Source organism: Triticum aestivum, chromosome 6B (genome assembly GCF_018294505.1).
Source record: "Triticum aestivum cultivar Chinese Spring chromosome 6B, IWGSC CS RefSeq v2.1, whole genome shotgun sequence".
Taxonomy (NCBI): Eukaryota; Viridiplantae; Streptophyta; class Magnoliopsida; order Poales; family Poaceae; genus Triticum; species Triticum aestivum.
In genome coordinates this window covers 218,462,540-218,470,078 of record NC_057810.1, presented here as the reverse complement: position 1 = coordinate 218,470,078, position 7,539 = coordinate 218,462,540, and positions in this window count along the sequence as shown.

The following is a 7,539-nucleotide window of genomic DNA, read 5'->3' as shown; positions in this document are numbered from 1 at the left end:
CGTTCCGGGCCTAATAATGGCCCATATAAGATCCGGCCCATTAAAAGCCTCCCTCTTTCTGGGCCAAATCATGGCCCAGATCAGGTCCGACCCTTTAAGAGGCTTTGGGATCAATTATGGCCCATATCAGATTCGGCCCGTTAACTGGACGCTATGCTTTTGGGCCCACTTGCTAAAGGCACATTTAGTAATTCGGCCTGATATTAGTTTCGGCCTATTAAGGGCCCGTTTAACATTTCGTCCCTATATTAATTTCGGCCTGTTAAAAGCCCGTCATATAGTTGGGCCTAACTACGGCCCGGTTTGCATCCGGCCTGCTCGCAGCCGATATCTGATTGGGCCAAACAAGGACCGAGACAACTTTGGCCTGTTAAAAGCCCATGAATTGATTCGCACAATCATGGGCCGGGTCCATTCCGGGCTGCTGCCGGCCCGTGAGCTATTCGGCATGTTTCAGGCCCAACCTACTTCTCAGCCTCCTAAAAGCCCATTGAGTTTTCATGCGAAAAGAGGGTCGGGGGTTACTCGGCCTATTAAAGGCCCGAATCTACTAGTGGGCCAGTTTGACGGGGCCCATGATTCGCACATCGTGATTGCATGACGGCCCAATTATGTACCATAATTTTACGGTTTGGCCGGTTTACTGCAAAGACAAGATATATATACAGTAAAATAACTGCAGCATCGTGAATAAGAAAAAACTTAGACTATACAATAAAGAAATTATGACATATTACATCCACGGGGCATCAAAGTTCGACACTATGATAATAAAGCACAAGAAGACAGCAGATTACATACATTGGGCATCAAAGATCGCCACCAGTGCAAATAAACACGCCGACAAAATAATATACAAAACTAACAGCACTTCAATAGAGTTCAAGAAAGATTAGCCCTGCTGGGGAGCTGCAGCGCAAGCAGCTGAGCAAGATGATGAGACTGCGCTTGTTCAACACTTATACCTTCCTTACTCTAAAAGATAAACAAGCAGACATATGACAGGTTTTGCACATAAAAGTATCAGTGCTGACAATTCATCACATTTCTTACTGACGAATAAAGTGACACAGTTTAAAATTGCATTAACACAATATGGTATTGTTCAGGTCAAGACATGGTAGGAAATGACATTGTGAAGGAGTTGGCAGCTTCACGACACCACTGGATTACATATCAAGAACTCATAAGTATCAATGGTTAGTGTGCTGTCAATTTATCCTATTTTAGATTGGCAAATAAAGAGACGGTTTAAATAATAGTAGAATGATATGACATTGTTCATAGTTAAGACATTGCAGAATATGACATTGTGCTGTAGTGGGTAGGTTCACCACACCACTGGATTACGGATGAAGAATAGAAGCATACATGCAGTGCAAAAGAAGATCACTTGCTCTGTATAGTTTAATTTACATGGTATGAAGAAGGAACTTGGTTGTACAACTGAAAACTTAAATTGAGAAGGACAAACTTTTGTTTATGTACATAATAAACTTTAAACATGCAATTTGATGCAAACACCAAAAATAAACAGCTGTTGCAGTCATGCCTAACCAAATATACACAACAAGGTTTGAAGGCTTGAGAAGGACAAACTTACATTACTGGTGAAGACAGGCTCTATAAAGCCCTTGTCCATGTTGATGGGGGGGGGGGGCAATTCAAGAAGTTTAGCATAGAATCTTCTTCATAAGCATTGACTTTATTCTACATTTTGTTAAGAGTAAATATAGATGTGATAATATACGAAAAATGGAGAATATTTAAGATAAGATGAAGAGTGATGCTACATAACCAAGTAGCTATAAATGTGTGTGCAGCGATACAGGCAAAAGGCACAGCCAAGAGCAATGCACAGCTAAACTTCTTCAGTACCAACCTTATGGTAAGAGCAAATATAGATCTGATGTGTAGAAAATGGAGGGCAAAGGAAAATAAGCTGCAGAGTGATGGTACATGAACAACTACCTGTCAATATAAGTACACTGATAAAGGAAAACATGTACTTACGAGAACAATGCAGAGCTAAAAAAATCATTAGCATTGGATAATTCTACACTAATGTAACCATTCATACAGATCAGATAATTTTGAGCGAACAATTGATAAGCAAGCTATCATGCATACTGCTGTCACATAATGAACTAGGTATGTATGCAAGTACAGTGATACAGGACAACAGGTACTAACAAGAGCAAAGCAGCGGGCAACATATTTGCGATATCCTGTCGTTCTTTTCAAACTGGAATTCTTCCTCGAGCAGATTTTCTGCAAAAAAGATCCGTAAGGCACATGCGGAAAAGTAGAAGTTCAAATTGTCATGTGATTTCATAGACAGTACCTCATCCTGGGAATGAGACCAGTGCATAACAAGGTTTTTCCATTCAATGTCTTCTAAATTTAGCACAGGAGACTTCACCGAAAATTCGTTTATAGATTTGCCATCAAAGTGTGATTTCCTCAGGTAACACCGATACTGCTGCAATGCTTCCTTGAAAAGAACAAGCAAGCTTTGCTCGTCATGACTATCCAGATTGACCCTAGCCTAGTTACAACAATGTAATGTAAAACATTGATGTGTTCGATCAGCAGAAAACAGGAAAATAATAACCATGAATAATAGCACTTACACGTAAGTTGGACAGGAAGATGTGAAAATGGTGTTTGTCTTCACTATAATCTTCCCATGATGGGAATATATGCACGTAGTCCCTAACAACATTGAAAGCATTGTCTTTTAAACTGGGAATAAATGGAATGGGGTTCCAATCTACAGGAATTGGTCGTCTCTGCAGTTGGGATAGGTCTTCGGCCGGTGGAATTGCTGTACTTTTTGCTGGAGTGGGATTTTTCTGTGGTACGGCTGGTGCTATGGCAAATGAAATCGGTATACCTTTTGCTGGAGTGCAGGTCCTGTGTGGTGGGGCTAGTGGTGTGGCCAGTGAAGTATGGGTACAGTCTACTGGAGTCGGTCCTATGTTTTGTGTCACTGGTTGTACAGCCAATATAAGTGGGGCGCTGTCTGATTTCTCCGGCACCACCACGTTTTTCAAGGACTTTGCTGGTGCTCCTTCAGGTTCAGCAATCACCCTCTTCCTTTTTGATGTCTGATGCACAAGAACAACATTTGAGTGGAAACACATGGTATGATGATAGATGGAATATGTATTGATAATGGATGGGCATGGCATCTCGAGTTATATGATGAGTAAACTAAGCAGATGGCGGCGCAACAAAGTAGAAGAAATGCAAGACAACATATGCAAGATACGTGCAATCAATAAAACCTTGCCAAATTCGAATAGGCACCTTGATGGATGAACAGGACATGCCATCTGCCTTTGACTCCTCGAGGTTATAATAGTCATTACGATGATATTCTGAACAAGAATCAACAGGTGGGGAGCATACGAGTTTCATTGCTTCCAGAATGGCACTCAATGCCTTGGTGCCAATTTTGTAAGTCATTGCAGTGTTCCACAATATTCTTCTGATGCGCGGATTTTGATATTCACTGTAATTGCATATAATATCTGAGAACCATGAAAACATAAATAGTTGTGAGATTATCTTTGTAATGCAGATGATATTCTAATATAGGGGCGCCCCTGTCAACACTTATGTGCTATCACTAGATTCTGATGAGAGAGCTCATGTGTGCTGTAATATGGTGTGTGCATTTATATAATCTGGCACAAGTACACAAAAAAAATAGGCTCCAGAAGTAAGGATAGCTGGCAGATGATAGGTTCATAATATACTGTATAGAGAGTTTATTGCCAAACCATGATAACAAGAGCACACATCAACTAGGCAGATCATAGTGTACATAACAGGGGTACACCATAACCACGATATATAAATCAGGAAAGTGGAACTGGCTTGAAAATATGGTGTTGTATTGCCGCTAGTAATTGAAAGCCTATCGATCACGTATAGGCCAGCTCTATCGAACATGGTAAAGAAGAGCAAGCGGATTTTGGATAATAAAATGTTGGTTGCGCAGTTCCCACACATGATGAACCAGAGCGTATTAAGAATGCAACTCCCAGCTGTCTCTCGACCATTTTAGGTGGTTGGATGAAGATCCTACGTCTCCTAACCCTTCTTCTTCCTCGTCTCTGATTCTTCCCATACAGAACACCGCACGGGCCGCCGGCCGGACCACCGGCCCCCACCGCCTGTGTTCCTCCGCCACCCCCACCCCCCACCCGCGCCCCAACCCCCACCCGCATCGAGTTTTCTTCGTTCAGCGAGGCCCCGCAACCACCCGAGCCCCTTCGATCGCACCGACGAACTCTGGCGAGCTCTGAAAAATCGACTGACCCAATTTTGAAATTTAGTCTACTGTGATTTAACTAGTGTGGAATATAAAAGGGGAAAACCATAAGAATTGGGAGTATAGTGTTGAGCGTGCCATGGCGGATCTAAAGGTGCAAACCAGACAAAGGCAACTTCGCAACCAAGACAAGAAATCAGAGTAAAGCTGTGGCGATCTATTTTCTTGCTGTGATAAATAAGTTGAGCAGATACGAAAGAGTACCGCCTCTGGTGCGGCGCCGTGTACGCAACTGCTGAGAATTTGACAGTGTTGCGGTAACGATGGCTGTCGGCAGCGTGGAAGCAGATCTAGGACGGTAGACAGTGGCGGCGGGGCGGTGGACGAGACAGTCGTAGGAGCGGCGCCGGCAAGGTGGACGACGGCGGGGATGAAGCGAGAGGACGGGATGCAAGGATCCCGGTCCGAAGGCGCGGATGAGAGAGGTCGATCTCTTGTAATGGACGGCGGCGTCGGGGTATCAGCTCCGGCATGGTGGAGGAGGACGGCGGTGGATGGGGTGGCGGACGGTGGCGGACGGAGGAGGGTGGGGTGGAGAGGGTGTTTTGGCGCCCACGGAGTACGAATGGGGAAAAGGGAGGTAGAGAGGAAGGGGGGAACCATGTATTCAGGGCGCGCTTGTCTCAAATGCGAGGAAATTTACAAACTGAGCCCCCGTTTCAAATTTCTACTATATCACAGCAACATTAGTCGGTTGGGGATAGGACGGTAATCTCACATACACCGAATATTTGCCGACGAGAGTTTGTTTTGGCGCCCACCGTGTATGAATATGAATCAGGGAGGGAGTCGATTTCAGCCGAGGACACACTGTGTTTTGGCACCCACCGTGTATGACTCCGGGTGAGAGGCGGTTACGTCACGTTTGGGTGAAATTACAAACCTACCCCTATCGAAACCTATAGAAATCCAGCAGATAGGCTTTGCGTGGCAGGGATAGGCAGTAGTAATTTCCATCTCGCAGATTTTGGTTTCGGGCGGTTACTGCGACTTCCCCGCTTCGTTCAAATTTTGCAGAGTGCATGTTTACCGTGCCAACTCAATTTGAATCCCGTTTGTATTCTATTTTTTTTGGGCGGGATCCATTTTCAATTGGAATTACATTCTATATACATCATTTTTTATATATACTTTCAAAAGCACAACACCATTTATACATAAATATGGTTTACAAATGGCATGATCTCAGATTCATAAGGTTGTATCCATCAATTTGGATTTTCAAATATTTGAAACCACTTTATGTTGAAATCCAATGTATGCATTCCTCGCTAACTGTCTCCAATTAATGTGTGTTTCATGCGTGTTTTTTTAACTTGTCAAACATGTATAATGTGTTTGACACACGCAACATATAGTGTAATCCCATTTAGACATTAATTGCATATAAACCATGCATTGTTTGTAATTGAAGAATCTATGGATCACCAATATTGCTAAACTATAAACATTACATGTGTGCCCAAATTCAAATGAATATGCATGTTTGATACACCAATTTGCGTTATGATATTATCGATGTCGTGATCTCCAGTTTAAATATTTGAATCCCCTTTAATCCAGATATTCGTCTCATATAGCTATCACTCATGCTTATATAGGACTATCTCTCTGGACCTATACGCGTTCATCGTCTCTCAGGTATCTCTCGTGCTACCTATATGTCGACAATGATCTTTTATCTTCGTAACACACTGACGGTACTCTCTCCCTCGACCTTCATCACTCTATCTCTTTCTAAGTATATCTCGCTCCCTGCTATGTGTCTCTAACTATGATTCTCCATGTGGAATCTCTTTCTCTCACACAAACACAAAACTTTGTCTCCCGGGGTCTCATTTCTCTCTACTATTCCCATGTGTGCCACTCGCACACCCCTCATACAGAGATGTCTTTCGCTCCTTAGATATGAGAACCTACGACTCTTCCTCTTCAATATCTCTTTCTCACACACAAACACAAACTCTGTCTCCCAGGGTCTCATATTTCTCCATTGTTCTCTTGTATGTCGCTCACACACACCCTCTCTCCCTAGAGATATCTTGCGTTCCCTCATATGTCTCTCTAGCTAACACTCTCGTTGTGAAATATCTTTCTCTCTCGCAGACACAAAACTCCGTCTCTCTAGATCTCATTTCTCTCTGATATCTGTTTGTATGTGACTCACATGCACCCTCTCTCTATCTCTCTCACACCCACACACATAACCTAGCCTTCTAATCCACTCAACTCCTATCTCTAATGCACACTAGCTAGCATCTTTATCTTTCTATTTATCTGTTTCTCCATCAACCTTCTTTCTCGCCCTCACTCTTGGTTCCTATCATGCACACTATGTTTCTCTCTCCATGCAGTCAAGTGCCCTCTCACACACATATATAACTTCACCCTTTGAACCACCCGACGGTCATCTCCAACACCCAAACTAGCGGATGTCCCTCTAGCTAGCATCTCCATCACTGTATCTATCTGTAGTTTCTCCGTCAACATTTCTTTCTCGCACGGAGTCTTGCTTCCTATAACCCACACTATATATGTCTATCCATACATATGCATTTATAGGTTGATCTCTTTTGCACAATCGTTGCGCCTCACCCCCTCTGCTCGCCATAGATGCATGATCCAGCCCACGCCACTATCTCTTAAAGACAAAAACACATGCTCAATTGTCGGGCCTTCTTCCCTGCATTCTCACATGCATGCATATTGTCATACCGATCCGTCTCTCCCATGTCGTTGATCTTATGACTTATGTCTTATTTCTTTTATCTCGATCATGCGTGCGCGCACACACACACATCCCATGTATACATGTATACCTCTCACACATGCACGTTCAAGGTCTCTATGTCTCCATACGTAGTTAATTACCCTCAATCCTAAGGCCACATCGAATCGTTCTCCTCTTTTGTGCACATAACTTCCGCCTGGATGGGTAAAACACACACTCACACTTAACAATCTCCTTCTAGCTACCCCCCCCCCTGCGCCTCTCACTCTTCCCCTGTATCCCCGAAACCAATAAGACCATCCCTTTGTTTAATTCCCGCCTACATGCACCATCGATATATAGTAGTCTCATCGGTGTCTCTCGAACAAACACGTTCTCTCGATGTCGACTCCTCTCATGCGCACGCACCTTCTCTTCCCTCTCTATGGGCATTTTCTCTCTTGCACCCCATCGTTGGTGGCCTCTG